General features: G+C 38.0%; 1 protein-coding gene across 1 annotated transcript in view; it reads right to left on the minus strand.

Moving 5' to 3' along the window:
• Positions 1 to 9,351, minus strand: part of Cnot6l (CCR4-NOT transcription complex subunit 6 like) — a 101,591-nt gene extending 92,240 nt beyond the window's left edge. Inside the window, exon 1 of the mRNA XM_078021443.1 lies at positions 9,251 to 9,351. The gene's annotated coding sequence lies outside the window, so the exon portion shown is untranslated. The remainder of the gene's footprint in view (positions 1 to 9,250) is intronic.
• Between the last annotated feature and the right edge of the window lie 13,049 nt (positions 9,352 to 22,400).

Consider the following 22,400-nt stretch of genomic DNA (forward strand, 5'->3'; position numbering starts at 1 on the left):
AATGGAAAGTGGTAGACCACGAAGATGTTATGGTAATCTATTAACTTATTCCCTTCCTTTCATTTTATCATAAAGGCATTCGAAACTTCTACCCTCTCTCTATTATAGATTAAAACCCACATGTATGCTGTATGTTACAGTACTTAATATTACTTTGTCACTTAGTATATTTTGCCTTCACTTGTTTGCTGTAACCAGACTTAAATGCCCTAATTAAGTGTAAAAGTAAGTGTTCTGGAGTTAAAAAAAAAGATTCCATTGTAATGTTGGGCATTTTAACTTGTATGTTTCCTAATAATAAGAAACAGTAATGGCTAACATATATTGAGTTTGGGATTTTCTAAATTATGGACATTGCTAGGTTCAGTTCTAAGTGCTTTATAGTTATGACATTATTTAATTACACAACTCCACAAAATAGAGGACTACTACCATTCTCCCATTACAGATGAAGAAACTGAGGTATGGAGAATGAGTTTCCCAAGAGCTACAAAGTGGAGGATTTAAGGCTCACCTTCTTAAACCACTACAAACTGAGAATCATACACCCTATTTCACAGGATTTTCATGATGACTAATTAAGGTTACATATTTAAAGGGAGGGGGAGTGGCTTTTCAAGGTCCTTGGTATTAAGTAGTCCAGTATTATTCCATTCCCTAGTGAAGACTATATCCTAGAGCCAGGGATATAGCTCAGTGGTATAATGTGTGCCCAAGGCCCAATATTTCATCCCCAGTGAGAATGTGTGTTGTAGGGTGGGAGATAGGGAGATAGATAGATAGACACACACACACACACACACACACACCTAAAATTTCTTTATATGCCCCAGAACAATGAATACAATAGCTTACAGCCAGTAGAAGTTTAATGAATGTGTACAAATAGGTTAGATATTCCTTTACTGATTCAAATTCTTAGTTTCAAGATCATCATTCTCGATATAATTCATATTACATTTTTCATAAATTTATATGTAGATATTACAGAAGCTTGAGCTAAATAGGAATGTATAGTAGACATATCCTATAAGCAATTTGGGGGTTTTGTTTAAGTATAATAATTATTATCAGAAAGCAGTAGGTATATATGTTCAGATCCCAAATGTCTTAAACAGAGTGCCATCGAAGTTGGTATAACCTAAACTTAGTTCTATTATTTTAGCAGAATTTGTAACTTGCATTATATAATTCTGATCTATGTTATTCATTTGGGAAACCTATTTAAATAATATGTGAAAAGAAATAAAAACTATTTAAACTTTAAATTAGAGGGAGATCTTCTCAGTAAAAGATGAATAAGGAAGATTAAGTATTTTAATCTTTTTCATGTCACCAATTTCACTATTAATAAAACAATCTGAAAGCCAAAAATTAGGCATCTCTTCAGTATGAACAATGAGTCGCTCACTCAGCAAAGAGAACTACTTACTTAAATAAAAAACTTTTATCATTAACAAAATTTTAAAGTGGACTGAAAAAATTAATAAAAACTAATAATCTTACTATGAAAAAGAACACTACAAAACAAAAGTTGTATTACCACTTTCCAATTTTGCCTTGAGAACAAAGATTCTTAGCCAAACTCAAAGTTGTTTTAACTTCTAAGACCTACAGAAAGTACAAAAATATGTTTCTCCCCTGAAGGGGCATTGGAGATGAAACTACAGGCACTTTACCACTGAGCTATATCCTCAGCAGCCTCTTCCCCCCACCCTTGTTGTTTTGAGACAAGGTCTCCCTAAGTTGCTTAGGGCATCACTAAATTGCTGAGGATAGCCTCAAACTTGCAATCCTCCTTCCTCAACCTCCAGAGTTGCTGGGATTACAAACATGCATCACCACACTAGGCCAAAACCAAAATTCTTGAAAAATATTCTTGAGAGGGGCTAGGATTGTAGCTCAGGGAAAGCGCTTGCCTAGCACACGTGAGGCACTGGGTTCGATCCTCAGCACCACATAAAAATAAATAAGTAATGAAAGGTATTGTGTCCATGTACTACTAAAAAAAAAATGTTTTTAAAATATTCTTGATAAATATAAAAGTTGGAGGTCTTAATTCTCATTAAAAACAGTGCTGGCCTAAGGATAAACATATGGGTCAGTGGACACAGAAAATCCAAAAATAGACCCTCACATTTACAGTTAATTGATTTTTGACAAGAGTGACAAGACAAAAGATAAAGATAGTCTTTTCAACAAATGGTACCAAAAACAAATGGATATACATGTGCAAAAGAATATTAGACCCCTACATTATTAGCCTATTTACAGAAATAAGTTCAAAATGGATCACGGACCTAAATATAAGAGTTAAAAACCATAAAATTTGAGACAAAACAGAGATAATAAGTTTTTGTGACCTTAGATTAGGCAATGGTTTCTTAACTGCAACACTAAATCACAAGCAACAAAAAAAGAAATTGACTTCATAGAGTCTGTAAATGTACCTCAGTAGAACACATGCTTACTATGCTTGAAGCCCTGGATTCAATCCCCATCACAAAAACACATAATATATTCACTCACACACACACACACACACACAAACACACACACACACACACACAAAGTGTACACACACAAATATACACAATTTCATCAAGCTAAAGACTTTTGTACTTTAAAGGACATCACTGGGAGGGTAAAAAAAGACTCAGAATGGGAGAAAATAGCTGTAAATTACATATATGAAAAGAGACATACTATAATATTCAAAGAACATTTTTAATTCAACAATAAAAATTAAACTCAATATAAAAATGGGCAAAGAATTTGAATCTTTTCATAGACATCTATCCAATGAATACATATGAAAGGCCAATAAGAACATAAAAGGATCATCTTCCATGAGGAAAATGCAAATAAAAATCAACAGGTAATCACCTCACATCCAATAAGAAAGATAATATTTGAAAAATGATTATAATTGTTAGCAAGAATGTAGAGCAACAAGCATTAAACACTGCCAACAGAAATGTCAAATAGTGCTGCTGCTATGGAAAACTATCTACACATTCCTCAAAGTTTAAGGAGGTACCACCTGATATAGCAATTCCATTCCTAGGTATGTGGTCAAAATAACCAAAAACATATATCTCAAATACTGTATACATTCAATGCAGCGTGATTAACAACAGCCAAAAAGTGCAAACAACTCAGATGTCCATCAGCCATCAAAGAATAAACAAACTGTTACAGTCATAAAATGGCAAACTATTAAGCCATTAAAGAAAGAATGAAGTACTATTACATGCCACAACATCAGTGAACCTCGAAAATATGAAATATCAGTGAAAGAAGCCCACCCTAAAAGACCATGTATTATATTAACATTTCATTCATATCAAATGTCCAGAATAGACAAATCTGTAGAAAGTTCTCTTAACAGTGGTTGCAAAGAACTAGAGGTACGAGAGAATGAAGGGTAACAGAGGATATAGAATTATATCTCAGGAAACAAAAATGTTCTAAAATTGATTGTGATGATGATTATACAACAGTGAACACACTAAAAACTATAGAGATAAACATGTTAAATGGATTTCTTATATATTATGTGAATTATATCTCAAAGCTGTTTTAAAAATAAGCAAAGCTGGAGATGTAGCTCAGTGGTAGAGCACTTTTCTAGCATGCAGAAGATCCTAGGTTTGATTCCAGGCAACTTTTTCACTAAGAGTTCTCTTACCCAATTAAATTTTGTCACTCCCTCTCAGGACATCAATATACAGTTGATATGCTATGCTGGCTTATGCAAATTCTTTTGTTTTGAAATAACTAAATTACATACTTTATCACCTTAACTCAAACCAAAAGTTTTCCAAGAGTCTCTTCTACATCTTTCATACTCTCTTCAGAACAAGATATAATGGATATAGAGTAGGTTCTCAAAAAAATGAACTGTGCTAGGCATGACGGCACACAACTGTAATCCCAGCAACTCAGGATGCTGAGGAAGGAGGATTTCAAGTTCAAGGCCACTCTCAGCAAATTTTAGTGAGACCCTGACTCATAATAAAAAATAAAAAGGATTAGGGATGTAGCTCAGTGGTAGGGCATCCCTGAGTTCAATCCCTAGTATCGCCCCACAAAAAAAAAAAAAAAAAAACTGATTAAACTGAAGTTGTCCAAAATTAAAATCCACATAGTATATTAAATGTTTAATGTAAATGCAGTTAGTAAAAGTTGTAGTATTTTCATCACAAAGTATGAGCACAAGTTAATAATTAAACATTTGTGGTCTATTTGATGATTTTGTTATTTTTTAATTAAGGCTCAAAATTAATTTTAATGACTTTAGAATTACAAAAAGAGCCAACGGCACACAGATGATAAGATTCACCTAAATGATATCCATCAAAGTACAAAATAATAATAATAATACTCTATCCCCCCAACAGAGAAAAATGTTTTTAAAAAAATGTTTCCATTTACATTCTACCCTGTTTTGTCACTGGGTTTCATGCAGTTTTAAAAGGTGTGTGTACTTCGAAATTATAAATAAAGAAATCCATATTTTTTAAAGAGTATTTCCTATGACAATATACCCCAAAAACTGAAATTCACGAGTTTTGGCCTACTGATCTCAACTAATTTCAAAGTTACCAAGAGAAGTAACTCAAACAGTCAGAACCCATTAAAACTCACTGACAATCAGTAACTGATAGCAAAGAAGTGGCCCATCAAATGTTATAGAATCCAAAGGTAATGTTCTCCAAAACATTATGTCTTTATTTATGTATTTTTAAATAAGGGGCACCCAGCCACCGAGCTTAAAACTGTATGTCTTTAAGTAGCTGCTGAAGTTAACTTGTCATCCAAGTCCCTCACCTATAAGAGCTCTCATTCCTCCCCTCCTCCAGTAGCTCATATCCTTTTCTCCTTTTCTATTTACTCCCTTCCCTACGTGCACAGTTTTACTTTTAGAAAATGGAAAGCAATCCTTAAGAATTTTAATTCACTTTTTAGCATAACTTTATAAATATGTTACCATCTAAAATAACACCATGAGCAGGGCATGTGGCGCTTGCCTGTAATCTCAGCCACTCTGGGTGGGGGGGGGGGGGAGGGCTGAAGCAGAAGAGTTGAGAGTTCAAAAGTGAGAAGCTAAGCAACTCAAGTGAGACTCTGTCTCTAAATAAAATACAAAATAGGGCTGGGGGTGTGGCTCAGTGGTTTAGTGCCCCTGAGTTCAATCCCTTGTCCCCCAAAAAATAAACTAAAATAACATCATGAAATGCCCCTTGTAAGCAGAAACTGCTAAGCAGTCCACTATCTAGGAACTACAATTCTCATCCTCCTTACATTCAAATAAGGCTCTATGTCAATGAGATGTTTAGGAAGATGTTTATCACTTTCAGTCTAGGGGTTCTTAAGAAATGGTCTGTGGGCAAAAGGAAGAAGGACTCCAAGACTTAGGAATGGTTGAGTCGCAGGATCTCTAAATTACCACATGGGTGAGTGAAAAGTCAAAAGCCTGATAACCAGGTGCACCTGCACTAGACTGCCATGTAGAAAAAAAATAAACTTGTATTATTTGCAGTATATTTATTACCCTCATTGACATTACCCAAAGTAATAAATGCAGAGATTCCTAAATATTACAATTCACTCTAATTAAAGACATCTATACTCTAGAATATTTGGGGAAGACTGTTTTAAAGTCACTTTGAATAACATTAAATTTTAAAATCTAAACAATTGAATTGCCCACCTCTCAGTTCAAGATCATTGTTTTCATGATTAGAGAAATGTTTTCCCCAATTATTCCAAATTAAAATTTAAAAAACTGAGGAGTTTTTAAATACTGCAATGCATAATGTCTAGTGGAAATAAACAGACTAAGGCAAAATTTATTTCTATTTTTTAAAATATTAAAAATTGTTACAATTTTTAAAAAGAATTATTCCTTTAAATATAACCACATGGCAGACAATTCTATCCACTATAAATATACACACATCCACAACACAACACTTGCTACCAGGGATTAAACCCAGAGGTTCTTAACTACTAAACCACATCCCCAGCCCTTTTTTTTTTTTATTTTGAGGCAGGATCTCACCAAGTTGCTTAGGGCCTTGCTTTGTTGCTTATGCTGGCTTTGAACATTTGAGCCTCCTGCCTCAGCCTCCAGAGCTGCTGGGATTATGGGCACACACCACCCAGCCACAATACACATTTTAAGAGAATTTAATATTTTATAGTCTATTAAAATTGTCCCTACCATCTGTCTCAGAAGTTCTTATATGTAAAAATGTTTCTAGAAGTATTGAAATTTTAGTGTCAGAAAAGTGTAGTAAGGTTTATATTTACTATTGCTGATATAAATTATAACATATAATACCTAATTGGGAAAACTGTCATTTGTAAACAAGGACATTACAAACTTAAACCAATGTAACTCCTCCCACATTCTTTGCCCTACATCTGCCAAAACCAAAAAAAGTAAGCCAAAAAAATAAAACCCTTTAATTAACCTTTCTGTTGACTTTACCTGATTGTTCAGACCATGTTTCCTACATGATAGTTAAAATTTAATGAACACATTTATTACTTCACACAAAACAATAAATATGGGAAATTACTGGAAGCTGATAGAAAACTTTTGCTTCCACTCAGAAAAATCTTCCAATAGGTCTTGTTTACCAAAATTAGTCAATGTGAACTGAAAACTATATAGCATTTTTGTGGCACTATTCTTTACAGATCTATATAGACACTTTTAAGTTATTTTCCCCCCAGGGCGACATAGCAAAATCTAATAAAAAGTAATGAAATGGAAAGACAGACTATTCAAAAATATGAAAATATAATAGGCTATGACAATTTTATTCCTAGAAAAAGAATTTCTTGTATGTATTAAAAGATGTTCACATAAATTTATATATATCAAAGAACTCTGAAATATTCCATTGTTTTCTTTTTCTTTTTTTCTTTTCTTTTTTTTTTTGTGTGTGTGCTGGGGATAGAATACAAGGCCTCACATGCTAGGCAAGTGCTCTATCACTACTACATCTCCAGCTCAGTGTCTTGATTTTTTAATTCAACACATAATATTGCTGTAGGTAATTAATATTTGTACTAATAAATTCTTTCAATATTCACAGGACTACAGGAGGCAGAACTAAAATTAACTTAGCATCTACTATGTTCCAAATGTTTTCACGACCTTACTAAAAAGGCATTATCTCCCTATTGAGATAAGAAAAAAAAGCAGGTTTATAAATACTAGATAATTTGCTTAAGGCAAAACAGGGAAAAAATGGCATAGCTGGGATTCCCATTGAGCTCTATAGAAAACAAGTCCTTTTTCCACTAAGTATATATGCTAAACTGTTTTTCAAAGTAATGGTTACAGAAAACTTTCTCCTTCGCCTGCCCCCATTTCAAAATTAACAGCATACATTATTTCTTTATGAAACCAGGTAATCTCTGGTCATTATGCAGCATGGCCTAAAAGTATCAAACTTGTATTAAGACTTTATCTATAGTAGGGTTCTAGCTAGATGAGCCAACTAGATACAAATGTAAAGAGAGGAAAGTAAACCTGCAAATAATTACCCAAGTGCCATTTATATTTGGTTTGAAATTTATTGTATGCCTATTGGCAGCAGGTTTATTTTTATTACCACGTTTTTCTTATACTACTCTCAGAATAGCTTTCCAGGAGCATATACTGAGTAGAACATAGAGGCGGCTTGATCTAAGTTTTGGAGACGGTGAGGAAAACATGTTTGTTGAACATGACAATCTTGACAATTAAGATAACTAGAAGCCGTAAGACAGCATTTCCTACAATGTGGTACTGTGCTTCCAACGTATACAAACAGTTCAGCTAAACTCCCTGAATAACATCCTTCTGATTAGCTGAAGCTAAAGAGCTGGCCCAGTTAAGGAAGATGACAGCTCCAGCAACTTCCTCTTCCTCACCGACCTCCACAGCCCAGCCTGTACTCCCCTTTCCCCCTAGGAGGCAGGATAAAACCATATCAAATGCACAAAATCCATCCAATCCCACCAACACCGTGGCCAAGGGAAGCCAATTTCCCTTTCTTCCCCCGCCTCTGCAAGGAAACCTCTTATCTTACAAAAAAAAAAAAAATCTTACCAACATGAAAGTATTTGCAACAAAAATTGAAAATATTTACTCAGTCCCTCCACAGACAGCCTTAAGGGAATGGTGAAAAGAAGGGATCTGAGCAACGCGTATTCCGAGATTTACAGCTTTGATTCACTTTCCCTCGGGTCCCACCGCCGGCAGAGGCAGGCTTGCAGTTCGAACACCAAAATAAGCCTTCCTCGCTCCTCAGGAGACGCGGAGGCGGCCAAGGCGACGGCGATCGGCGTCCCGCCCCCGACCCTCACCTGCCCAGGCCCGAGGCAGCGCCCTGGGCCCGCGCGAGCTCGGCGTCCCGGGAACGTCCCGGGAGGCCGGCTGGAGGGAGGCGGGCGCCGAGGCGGTTAGGCCGCGCTGCAGGCCGGCGCGCTTCCTGCCGCGGCCGCGGTCCCCGCCACCAGAACGGCTGCCCCGGGAACCGCAGCAGGCGTCGACCCACGGCTCTCGCAGCCCGGCCGCCGAGTGTCTACCGCCCTCACCACTGCTCCGCCGGCCCCCTCCGAGCAGCTCCCACCTGCGAGGCTCCCGAGCCCAGCCACAAAGGGGGAGGGACACGCCACTCGGAGGTCCCGAACACGCGCAAGCCGCCCCCAGAGTGCCGACCCCAGCGCGGACCCCCTCCCAACGCACACACACCCCGGAACCCTAGCCCCCTCCGAGGAGACGCTGGGCGGCCCCGCCACCCCCTCCAGTCACCCGCCACACACCCACTCTCCGTGGGTCCTCAGGCCTCTCCCGCCAGCCCAAGTCCCAACTCGCACACCCACACGAACATTTGTCCCTCTCCCACCTCATTTCCCCGGGGACGCTCTCCTCTTCCCAACACTCTCGATCCTACCCGAAGGCACAAAAACACTCTACCTCATTCTTCTCCCCTGGCCCAGAAGGATCAACAGCAGCCATTTCCCCGCGGCAGGGGAAACACACACACACAAACACGCGCGCGCGCGCACCAGGCCCCCACAGATGCTTCCCCTCCAGAGCCGCGGCCGCAGACGCAAACACAAACACCCACGCCCGCCCGCCCCGAGGGGAAGCCGCGGCGGCAGACAGGGCCCGGGCTCAGAGCTCGCGGGCGGGCGGGCGCGCCAAGTCCTGGGTCGCCGAGGGCCTGCGCCCCCTCCTCACCTGCATTCAGCGCGCCAGGGTCCGGGCGGCGGCGACGACGGCGGCGGCGGGGCGGCTGCTGCTGGGGCTGCGGCGGCGGGGGAGGCGGCGGCGGCGGTGGCGGCGGGGCTGAGGGCAGCAAAGACATGCAGGCAGCCCGCCGGGGGGAGAGGCACCGGCCGGAGGGGACGCGGGGCGGGCGGGCCGGGCCGCCTGAGGAACGGCAGGGGCGGCGGCGCGGAGGGCGGCTGAAGGGAGAGAGGAGACGGATCGGGGGGCGGGGAGGGGGACGAAGGCCGCGCCGCCGGACTTCGAGGACGGTGACCCTGAGCGCGCAGTAGAGGCGCCGCGGCCGCTGACGTGAAGGCCCCAGCCAGAAGAAGCTGCGCCCCCGCAGCCGCGGCTACTGCTCCGAGGGCCTCACAGAGCCTGGCCTTGGCCTTGGCCTCCTGGCGCTGGGGCTGCCGCCGCTGCGGGGGTTGCTGCTGCGCCGAATGCTGCTAGGGCCGAGGCCGAGCAAAGACGCCAGCTTTCGGTGCCTTCGCTCTCGCTCACACACGTTCACACCCCCGAAGGCTGGGGGAGAGGCGTCCGGGCGATATCGGTATTGAGATTAATAACAAGGTGCGGAGAGTGCGAGAAGGAGGAGGGTTGATTGACGTGGAGGGGCTGGCGGGAGTCAGTCACTCCCCGGCGCTGAGAGGTGGGGTGAGGGGAAGGAGGCGGGGCGGCGGCGGGGCGGGACTCCAGCGCCGCGCCCTGGCCCCGCCCCTCGCGCCCCGCGCTTTGTCGCGATGCGCGTGCGCCAGCGGCGGCCAGGGAGTTCTTACTCATTTTCTCCTTTACCTTTGCTACTTTCTTACTATTTCCTTGAGCAAAGAGCAGAGCTTGGAAGACTTATAGGATATCAAAAATCCTAAATCTAGGGACTGGGGTTGTGGCTCAGTAGTACAGCGCTTGTCTAGCATGTGCGAGGCACTGGGTTTGATCCTCCTCACCATGTAAAAATGGATAAATAAAGGTATAAAAAATGTGGTATCTGCTTTTAAAATTTTTTTTTAAATCTTAAGTCAGCCAAGCCGTTGGATAAGAGACTAGCGACCCCCCTCACTTGTGTTCTTGTGTAGACTCGTGCGGTTTATTGCAAGCTTGCCCGAGGCCAACCGAGCGAACCCCAGGGCAGGTCTAGAAGGTTAATTAGATGCCAGGTGAGGTGAAGTGACCGAAGGAAATGTTTCCTGTCATCTTCGGTGGATTTTTAAAGGATAACATCTGTAAATTGTATGGTGAAAGGTAAATAAAAGAACCTGTGACGCTCTGCTATAGCCCCGTCCTATTTTCTAATTCTCCCTTCTCGCGATAAAATTACATGTGGCAGTTTGTGCCAGCTTCAGAATGAAAACATTTAAAGGTAAACTAAAACTGTTGTTTATTGTGCGGATGTGTCCTTAATATCTTAAGTTTCTGGAGGTTAATTTTGCTTTTGTAGACAAGCTTCAGATTTTACCGCCAGCAATCCAAAAAGCAAATTACACGGACTGAAGGGGCAGAGTACTGCTGTTGCAGTTTTGCGCCATTTCATTCTCTTTCACAGTATATGCCCCCGGCTGTGTATTTACCAGAATTGGTTAAGGATATATTAGCACTGTTCAGTGTGTTTTCCCCACAAGAGTGTGTATTGTTTAGCACACGAAGCACGTTGTATTGGTTTCAATTCATCTTGGGCCCTATTGTTGAATGTAAAATGCCTTTATCTCATGGGTAAAAAGATACGGTGAAAATGCAAATCATCATTTAGCCAGAACTGAACAGCTATTAGAAGAGTCCACCATTGCAGAAGAAGCACTGCACCACTTTTGTGACCAGGAAGTGTGAATGAGTGAAGAGGCTGCTCAAGACCAAAAAGACTTTGGGTTACTTTGTTTTTCACCTGGGTTAAGTTTCCATTTTCCTTCCTAGCAACACCACCCCCACACCACTTTCTGTAAAAGATGTTAAAATGGCCTTGATCCTAGAAGTATCATTCATTCCCAACTGTTTAGATCTAGGCTGACCTATAATGAATAGTTATCTTTGACTTTGTCAATAACAAAGCCAACCAAGTCATTTCAGGATCCTAGAACAGTGCGTCTACCTTCATGGTATCTTACCACAGCATTTCTCATTGACACAAACATTACTACCAAATGTTGAAGAAAGAGAGATAAATACTTTAAAAGATGTAAGTCAGATGTAAAAGATGTAAGTCACAGACTTAAAATTCTGCAAATACCTGTAGGTAGATAGATTTCTAGCTTTTCATTCATACACAATAAGCAAACAAATATGAAGGGTGTATTATATTCCATACACTATCTAGCACTGGAGATACACTGTCAACCTTGTGGTCTCCGTGCTTATGTAGTTCACAGTTGTTGCAGGGGAAGCTGACACATAAACAGGAAATTCTCACAGAACAAACCAGAAATGAAAGTATGAAAGGTGACACAAAATACTCATAACAATGTATAGGAGGATAGACTGACAGCACTGGCATTTTTACTAAAGCTATTTGACATATGCTCACTCTCACAAACTGCATAACAGCAGAACTGGAATGGGAAGAAGGGAGAAAGTCACTGTGGATGTTGAAGAAACACTAATAAATGGTGAGGTTCCCAGTGCTGAATATCAAATTTATTATGGTATGTTCATTTTTGACCTCTAAATTTCAAATAGTAAATGCATCTCAACCCATTGGGGGAAAAGGTGATTGTGACATTTAGAATTAAGAATAGTGAATGTTACTGAATTTCACTTATATTGGGTATGTCTGTCATAAATAAAAGATTTCTGAGACTCAAAAATATTTTGAATGTTATTATTAAAAGGTCAATTGAATTCAGGATAAGTTTAAATAATCTCCACTACCAGAAATGTTTTATTTGTACCATATCAAATAGACTGACTCACTAAAAACAAGAAAACAATACTTTCATACTGTATAATTTAATTGTATCATACAAAAAAAAATGGAATGAAATATAATACACCCTTCATATTTGTTTGCTTATTGTATATGAATGAAAAGCTAGAAATCTACCTACCTATAGGGTATTTGCAACCAGATTGACATTAAAGAAATTATCATTTTCAAATAGTTGACACTGAACAAATGCAGAAAAATTAAACTTTCAGTTATATTTTTAAAAACTTCCTCATAATATTCCAATTCAAAAGACAATCTAAAAACCAGAAAATAATAAGACTTAGCTAATTTTTGTTGATTTTTTTTTTTCAATGTTAGAGTTCAAACCCAGGACCTGACATATTCTACCATGTACTCTTTGGCTGAGGTTCATCCTAGCCCTAGCCATTTTTAAAAAGCAACTTTATAGTAAAATCAAAGTTTGTGACAGAATAATAACCTGCTTTGATATCTCATTTCTGGAAAGTTTTCATGCTTGTCAGATAATGCAATCTTTTTATTTATGAACTAGAATGCAACAGAAAATCTTTTGGTTACTGTGAATAATTCTGCAATAAACATGGGAGTGCAGCTCTTTCTTTGATGTACTGATTTTTTAAATTTTTTTTTACTTGTAGATGGACACAATATCTTTATTTATTTTTATGTGATGCTGAGGATTGAACCCAGGGGCTCACACCTTCGACGAAAAAACTCTACAACTGAGCTTCAGCCCCAGCCCCTGATATACTGACTTTATTTCTTTTTGATATATAACCAGTATTTGGATTGCTAGATCATGTAGTAATTCTAATCTTTTTTTTTTTTTTAGGAACCTCCTTACTGGTTTCTATAATGGCTATACTAATTTACATTTCCATCAACAGTGTGTGAAGGCTCCCTGTCTCCTCATCCTTACCAATGCTTATTATCATTTCTTTTTGATAATGGCTGTTTTGACTGGGATGAGATGGAATCTCCTGTGGATTTTTGTTTTTGTTTTGTTTTGGGAGGGAAAGTGCTGGGGATGCAAACAGGGTTTCATGCTCTAGGCAGCTTTCTACCAAAAAGTATATCCCCCCAGACTGCATTGTAGTTTTAATTTGCATTTTCCCTGGATTAGTGATGTTTATGGTGATAAATATGCTAATTACCCAGAATTGATCATTATACAATATATACAGAATATCAAAATATATTGTATCCCATAAATATGTACAATTATGTGTTAAAATAAAATTTTAAAAGGAAAATCTCTTTTTAAAGAAGTGATTTGAAGGACTGGGGTTGTGGCTCAGTAGTAGAGCGCTTACCTAGCATGTGTGAGGCACTGGGTTCAATTCTCAGCTCTGCATATAAATAAATAAAATAAAGGTCCATCAACAACTAATTAAAAATAAAAAAAAAAAAGTGATTTGAAGTTTCTGGCTTAAGAAAGGCCTTTTTGACCAAATTGGTTTAACAGCAGTGTGTAGGTACAATTTGTTCTAAAACATGTTTGCTTATCTGTATTATTGCAGAATTGGTTCATTCTTTCTCAATTAAAAAGTACTTGATGTTCTAGAGACTACCTGTGTCTTTTCTGAATTAGCAATTCATATTTGATCTGAATAAATCTTATCTCTCCATATTCTTATTGGTAGCACAGGTGGCTGGTCTTATAAGATCCCTTGTAACTATGTTCCTTTGTCTCTTTTCTCAAATTTTATTGAGTAGCTTGTTCAAAAGGCAAAGATTTAAGTTTTTTACTTAAGAAAAGTATTACCATTTGATAAAGAATTGATTAAATTTTATTTTACTGATTTCAATACATCTGTACTAATAGCTACATAACTTTTCAAGAAAATGTCATATTTAAAGGTTTTCAGTAGGTATAATTGGTAAAATGCCTAAATGTATTTTACTTGATAATCATTAGTATAAAATAACCCTAATTTTAAAATAAATATTAAGATAATCTTTAATTTTTACCTTCTAGACCTCCTGACAGGGCCTCCAAACTATATTACAGTGACATATTTTACCTTTACTGAATTATACTCTTCTCTATCTTCCCGTCTTTTGCTCCTCTATCTCCCTCTCTCTGTCTCCATCTCTCCTTCCCTCCTTCCCTCCCTCCTTCATTGCCTCGCCCCCTTCTTCCCTCCCTCCCTCTCTTTGTTTCTTATATTTCTTTGAGGTACCATCTACCATTGGTATGTTCGTCAAAGAGAAATGGCTTTACTCATTGCTTCTACCTCTCTCCAGGCCTATGGACTCTCTTTCAATCTCCTTCCCTTTGTCCCTTACTCCAGAATGCTGTGTATGATATCAAGGATCATAATACTGTCTTACCAAAGACGAACGTGTTTCACCATTAATAATTTACCATATGATGTATCAGTTCTCCATAAAATGATAAGTAAGCAAAATTCATCTTAGTGTCCTTCTGCCTCCCACCTCTTTTTAGACTCCCCATCTCAAGTCCTGAAAATTGAGGTTCTCTACCCAACCCCATTAACACTAGCACCACTCTTCCTAGTATTTCCAGAAATTTTCTACTAAGCAAGCACCATTACCATTAACAAATATGTAGCTTTCTAGTGCCTCAGTTTGTCAAGAATTTTGGCAACACGGGCATACTATGCACTCAATAAAATAATTTTAATGCTGTACTCTTAAGAATCCTCATGGAGTTTGTTTTCTATTGGTTGGGTTTAGTTTTGTTTGTTGTTTTGGTACTGGGGATTGAACCCAGGTGTGTTTTACTATTGAGCTACATCCCCAACTCTTTTTAATGTCTTAAAGCAGAGCTCTGCTAAATTGCTGAGGCTAGCCTCAAACTTGCTACCCTTCTGCCCCAGCGTCTTGAGTGGCTAAGATTATAGGAATGCACCACCATACCTAGCTTCATGGGGTTTTTCAAGGTATGCTTCAGAAGCCACCTAGAACACACACATAAATAAGATCTAAACTAAAAAGTCTCTTTTATCTGTCTTGTATATTGACCATCTATTTGCCTAGTAATCTTCCTTTCTCTTCAAGCAATTCTTCTTTTCTTTGGGGAAACTATTCCTTCCTTTAATATTAACAGATGATTATACTGGCAGCTGATGGTCAAGGGAATCCACCTAATTCTTGTCTACAAGGGTGGGCATATAACTCAAGCCAAAGCAAGAATTCTTCTCCAGGATATTTTCAGGTGGAACTAGGAGAAGGAGCCATTCACCACAGTGGAATAACCACAAAGAAAGTGTGACAATAGCCAGAGGCCCCATATTGTATTGTACAGAAAGAAACCACCACACAGATGAGAAGTATAGAGAGCAAGTCCTGGTTCCAGTCATGTTTGGGGTCCCAGCTACATGTTTCACATAGTATAGCTAAATGAATTAGTATATTCTCTTCTGTATCTACACTAGGCCTCTACAACCAAACAACCTAATACACTGTTTGCGCATGAGAGTTTTTTTAAAGGCTTACTACTGCTCCATAAGTTTGAAATTTACTGAACTAAGCTACAACAAATCATTATTATTTGTTGGATCATAGTCTACCAAAACATTGAAGATCACCTGGCCCTTTTTCTTAATTTTTCACATCAGGAACCTGAAGCAAAGTGACTTGCTAAGCATTAACCAAGAAGTCAGTGGCAGGCAGTGTTAGAAACTGGTCTCTAGATACCTAGTTTAGTTGTTCTTTTCATTACATTACTCTGTTTAATTCCTCCCAAAGGTATTTTTAAGAGGCAATTATTTAGAAATACAACCGTAACCTAAAAGAATACATCTCAACAACAGCAATTTCATATACTGTCTGCTTAGTAGGGAGATATTTGGTGGTGTGAAAGCCACAATGAAAACCTTTTCCTCTTTGAGTTCCTCAAAGTTTTTCAGTGTTGGTCCCAAACACACTCTGAGTCTTAAGTCACATCAACAAGTTTTAACTACATCTCTACACTTATGACCCTCAAATCTACATCTACAGAACTTGCCACACATTCAGATTTATATTGTCAATTTCCTCCTGGATATTTCCACCCAGACAGTCTGAACATATTTCAAGATCACTATGTCCAAAACTGAGTTCATTGTCTTTCCTCCAAAATCTATTCCTGATCTTTCATGACTGTCTCCCATTAAAAAATGGTACTATCATGCTAAAGATCATATAATCATCAAGAATTGTTATCCAATGCAGAATCCTAGGAGTCATCCTTAACATTTCTCTCAGCCTCACCAAGAGGTACTAATTATACCTACAGTATAAATATTTAAATTATTATAAACATTTATATACTTGCTTATGTATTTGCATATTTATGTAAATATAATTATTTAAATAGATAAATACAAATGTATTATAAATTTGTATTATATTCTCTTTATTCACTTCATCCTATTGCACTGGCAATATCATAAAATAGCCTGTGAACTTTTACATGAGCTTTTGCATTTTGTCTATTAATGTCACAACCAGGTATAATCCCAACATACTTCTAAAATATATTCTGTTCATGTTAATCTGCTCTTTAAATGACCCCCCACAATTTATAAAATAAACCCTCATTTGAAAGCAAAAGTCCCTTAATGATCTGCTTCTATTTTACCACTACCACCTGCAACCAGTTAACCACCAACCTCTCTCACACCCTTGCTTTTAATGAACTGTTTGTCATTTCTGAAACAGGAATACTTTCTTAGATATCTTTGTATATACTATTTCCTCAGCATAGAATGCTCTTTCACATTTTGTTCTCTCTCTCTCTCTCTCTCTCTCTCTCTCTCTCTCTCTCTATATATATATATATATATATATATATATATATATATATATATATATATATATATAGTGTGTGTGTGTGTGTGTATACAAGTTGCCAATGGACCTTTATTTTATTTAGTTTTTAATTTTAATATGTGATGCTGAGAATCGAACCCAGTGCCTCACACATGCCAGCCAAGTGTTCTCCCATTAAGCACAACCCAGCCCCCTTTGTTCTCTTCTTGAAATCGTTCTTCAAGTTTTACCTCAAAGATCACTTCCTTTGTGAAGCTTTCTTTAAAAATCCTACTAAGATCTCCCTTAGGACTCTCTGCCCACCACAATTACAGTAAGTGTGATTAAATTAATAAGTATACTCTTTTCTGTAATATAACTCAAGTTTTGACCTCTGCAACTAAAACATTCAAAATAGTTTTTTATGGCTACATATTCTTTTAAAGAAGGCTAACTGCTATTAAAATAATGTGGAAATCACTGAAGTAAATGACAATACAGCATTATTATTGGTTAAATCAGTCTTTTTAAAAAGAGGCACCCCCAAAATAAATCAAAATTAAAAGAGTCACCCTATTTGTGGAGATGACTTCAGAAAGGTTCCCCCACTGGGTGGATATGTTCTGACAAAGCACAGCCCCCACTCGCCTCTTGGCCAGCTGTCTCTGTGCAATATGCACACTGAACAACGTGACAATATAACTATAATTACTTGTGTATGTATACATCTGTCTTTTACAATCTAGATCTCAATACATCTGTCTTTTACATAGAATGTCTGATAGATAATTCTCATGGAATATTTGTTTTATTAATGTTAGCACATCTTAAATCACATACTTAGTCTTAACATACTGGCAATTAGTTGATAGTAAAATAAGTCAGAAATAGCAATTACTTGAAATAAATTTTACTCTTCTCTCAAAAAAGTAGTCAATTCAGGGCTGATATGGTACCTTCATTGTCCACAGGGACCCAGTTCCTTCTTTCTTTGAACATGACTTCCTTTCCTGCTTCATAGTCCAATAGGGCTAACAGGGCTACCCCAAAATGGTTGCATACTTTGTTTAATGCAAAGGCACCTGATCAAGAAGTGAGTGGGGACTATATACTCTGAGGGATTGCATGTGTTCAGTGGAGGAACTTTTTCTATTACATCTGCAAGGATGGGTGCTTCTTTTCATTCTGGGAACCGAAGACAGTAACAGAGCTATAGCTACTGGAATTCTAGTTATCCAATCCATTTTCCTCTCAGAGTAAAAATTATCCCCACCCCTAAGCACTTTCCTAGAAGGCCCATCTAAAAAAATATTTGCTTAGATTTCACTAGCCAAAAACTTCTTGAAAGATCATAACTGGCTGAAAAGGAAGCTAGAAAACAGTGTTTTGTTTAAAAATACTGCCACCATAAACAAACTACTGGGCAGCCGCCCTGTAAGTGGAGCATGGATACAAACCATGGCTTTAACCTTGAATGGTTAGTGAGTCAAAAAAAAAAAAAACAGTTAAGGCATTATATTGAGTTTCATAAGCAAAAGTTTCAACTCTAGTAAAGCAAACGTGCAATTGTGTTGATCTAAATTAAAGTAAAGCACTTTCAACAAAGCTTTCAAGGTCTGTTTTTAGAAGCCTGTGACTAATTTCTCTCTGTCTGTCTCTCTGTCTCTCTCTGGCTCTGTCTCTCTCTCTCTCTCCACCCCCCCCTTTGTCTCTCTCCCTCACCCCTCCTCCCTCCCTGCCCACCCAAAGGTCAGTAGAATTTTGGGGGGTACTCCAAAGAACATCTATATTTAAAACATAAAACAAAAGAACATCTATATTTAAATTCTGAGTTGTCAAGCAGAAGGATTCCCTTACTATATATATTTAAAAAGGAAAAAAAAAAGTTTTTTCATGAGCAGAAGGTCCTTTCCTTCTCCCAGGTACTATTGCAAGTTTAGGGCTACGTGTTTTTATATTCATACCTGTTTCTAAGACAGGGGTGAGTAGTGAAGACTCCCCACTGCCTTTCATTCAAGAATCTTAATCTTTATTTTTTTAAATATTTTTTAGTTGTAGGTGGACATAATACCTTTTAATTTTATTTATGTGGTGCTGAGGATCAAACCAGGGCCTCACACATGAGAGACAAGCATTCTACTGCTGAGCCACAGCCCCAGCCCCTCAAGAATCTTTTATAACTGGTAGTCAAACATTCATGAACTTGGTACATTTCTCCTTTACTAAACAAATCTTGTTCCCTATACCTGCCATGACTCCTACTCTGTTCTTTTGTTCACATTGTTCTCAACTGCCACTTTTAAACCATACATTTCTAAGCACATTTTATAAGCACCTGCTCCAATGCTCCTTCACACAGCCTTTCTTGATGCCCAACAATCAGGTATACATTCCCCCCAATTTGAACACTTACAACACTTTGAGGAAAGGGACTCTGAGATGCAAATTTGGTATGCCAGAAACCATATGGGTTTTTTTTTTAAAAAAATATTTTTAGTTAGACATTGACACAATACCTTTATTCATTTATTTTTACATGGTGCTGAGAATCAAACCCAGTGCCTCAGACGTGCTAGGTGAGTGTTCTGCTACTGAGCCACAACCCCAGACCCCAAATTGGCTTTGAAGTAAGAAATATCTAGGGAATTTTGAAGTAAGAAATATCTGAGATTGTAGCTCAGTGGTAGAGCACTTGCCTAGCATATGTGAGGCACTGGGTTCGATTCTCAGCACCACATATAAATAAATAAAATAAAGGTTCATCAACAACTAAAAAAAAAAGAAAAAAGAAAAGAAATATCTGGATATAAATTCTGGCTCTGCCATTTATAATCCCAGAAAAATTACTTAACTTCATCTGACACATAAGTATAATTATCTAATTGCAGGGTTGGCATGAAAACAAATGAAATAGTAAATGTTAAGTCTGACAATAATGGGCACTCAATATCTCTTGACTAAGTTAATAGATGTAGTACATGGGCTTGTGCTGAACTATATTTAATATTGTGAATTTTTAAAAATGTCTTCATGGGCCAGGGACAGTGGTGCATACCTGTAATTCCAGCTACTTGGGAGACTGAAGTAGAAGGACTACAATTTCCAGGCCAGCCTCAGCCATTTAGTAAGACTTTGTCTCAAAATAAAATTTTAACAAGGCAGGGGTACAGCTCAGTGATAAAGTAACCCCTGCATTCAATCCCTAATACTGAAAAAAAAAAAAAAGGCTTCAAAGAGTAACTACTGTGCTTGCTTTCATATTACTAGCAGTTAAAAAAAAATCATGAAAACAAAACATGTTGACATAATTAGAAAGCATAACCATAAGTAGAAAATACTTAAGGCACATGTTTAATTTTAAAAAATCTCTTTACAAATAATATCCAGGTAACCATAACCTGAAAAATTGCAGAAATATTCAGATCGATCTGTTCCACTCTAATTTTCTCATTAAAAAGTTTTGCGGGCTGGGGTTGTGGTTCAGTGGTAGAGCACTGGCCTAGCACATGTGAGGCCCTGGGTTTGATCCTCAGTACCACATATAAATAAATAAAATAAAGGTATTGTGTCCAACTACAGCTAAAAAATAAATATTTTTAAAAAAAGGTTTTGCTACTTTTGGCTATTTACCATGATTTTCACTCCTCAGCTTTCTCATCTATCAAAAATATAGAAAAAAATACTGTATACCCTAAACAACTTGAAGGTAAATATAAACAAGTAAAAATATTATGAGGAAGCATAAGTTATGAAAAATGCTATATATTTTATAAGTCTATAATGTTGTTATTAAAATAAGACAGGCTAAAGGTCTGGGGGTGTAGCTCACTGGTAGAGCAGTTGTTTAGTTCTCAGAACTGGAAAAAATAATTATGTCTCTTTTTGGCTGTCTTCCTGCATTGAATGTCTTCATTATCAGCTTTAGTAGCTTGTTCTATGACAGCACATCCTCGTCAGTTCTGAGCCAACCTACCCTTACCTTTCTTTTTTCTTCCTTTCTTTAATAGCACAGCATTTACAGTTGTCTGACAAATTAATATTTTCACCTAAGATTAGATGCTAATGAATGGGTTGACCCACATAACTGCTTAACAAAAAATCCCAAAGGTCACTGTGCTCTCATGCTAAAAGCATCAAGGAAGGATGTGCTCTTCTGGTTTTTTGGTTTTTTTTCAGGGCATCTGCAATTCTGTATAGCAAGCCTGATCTAAACCTTGAAATCACAGAAAGATTATAAGACATCACTCTAGTTCTCACATTGATATGTGAATCTGTTAATAAAATTATAGTCAGTTGCTATAGAGATGATTTTTCAGATGAGAACTCCATTAAATTCCAAATTTCTGCAAAAAAAGAAAAAAAAACTTACATGTTTAACCTTCAGGTTTGTTTTTATTTTATTGTATGGTTTTTAATTAAAGTATCATCACATTAAGCAGATAAGTGGAAGGATTATTTCAAGACACAAAGAGATGGAAAAATATTGAACATTTTATCAAATTTCATTACTTGGAATTATTATTCTGAAAACACCATATACTACATAATTCTCCTAAAATATTATGAGAAATGAATAATTTGTATGCCCTAAATTTTTTATTTGAAGAATTTTATTTTTTTAAACCAAGCTCATTTTCCTGTGAATGTTTGTATCAACAAAGGATATTTAGCATAGTCTCTAAATAATAATGTGCTGAAAAAAATGATCAACTAAATACACCACCGGGCTGAGGCCAAAGTAGGGGATTCCCTCCCAGGAGTAATGAAGAGAACTGGGTTGTCTGGCTTATTGTGTGTGAGAAGCTGGAAAAGCAAGAAAGACATTTGTGGACAGGCAGCTAAGTAGGGATAGAGAGAATGGCAGGCCTTATCCTGATGGTAGGAGAAGCTGAGGTTTTGTCCAGATGTGCTAACATGGTGGAACTGGAAACACAGTCCAGCTGATGTACAAAAGAAAGTGAAGAGTTGCACGTTAAACCTCACAACCTTATCTACAAAAATATGCTCTAGTGAATGGCAAGGTCTAGCCCATGTGTTTTCTGCTCCCCCTTTTATGGGGTATTAGTGAATAAGAAACCCAGCAGAAAAAGCATTCCAACTAATGTTTCTTAGAGTCAGGAGTGAAGTCCTTTTCTCTGTGTCCTTAGGAGACAAGAAGAAGAGTTTATGCATAACAACTTGTGAAAAATTCCCAGAAATATTTGACTCATAGAGGAACAGTGGGATAGGAGCAGAAGGTAATGGAAGCATTTTATAAACATTCACTTGAAGAATCAAGATTCAGCAAGAACTAGGCTTTTGTCAGATTCCCTTACAAATACACAGCCTGATAAGTCAGGGGAAACTGTTATTTCCTTGAGGGTCATAAATAATTTTTTTGTTGTTAATAGCCCTTTATTAATGAATTTCCATTATAAAACATTAGAAAATACAGACAAGAAAAATGAAAACTAGCCAAGCACAGTA

This window comes from Ictidomys tridecemlineatus, chromosome 9 (genome assembly GCF_052094955.1).
Source record: "Ictidomys tridecemlineatus isolate mIctTri1 chromosome 9, mIctTri1.hap1, whole genome shotgun sequence".
In the NCBI taxonomy this organism is placed as follows: domain Eukaryota; kingdom Metazoa; phylum Chordata; class Mammalia; order Rodentia; family Sciuridae; genus Ictidomys; species Ictidomys tridecemlineatus.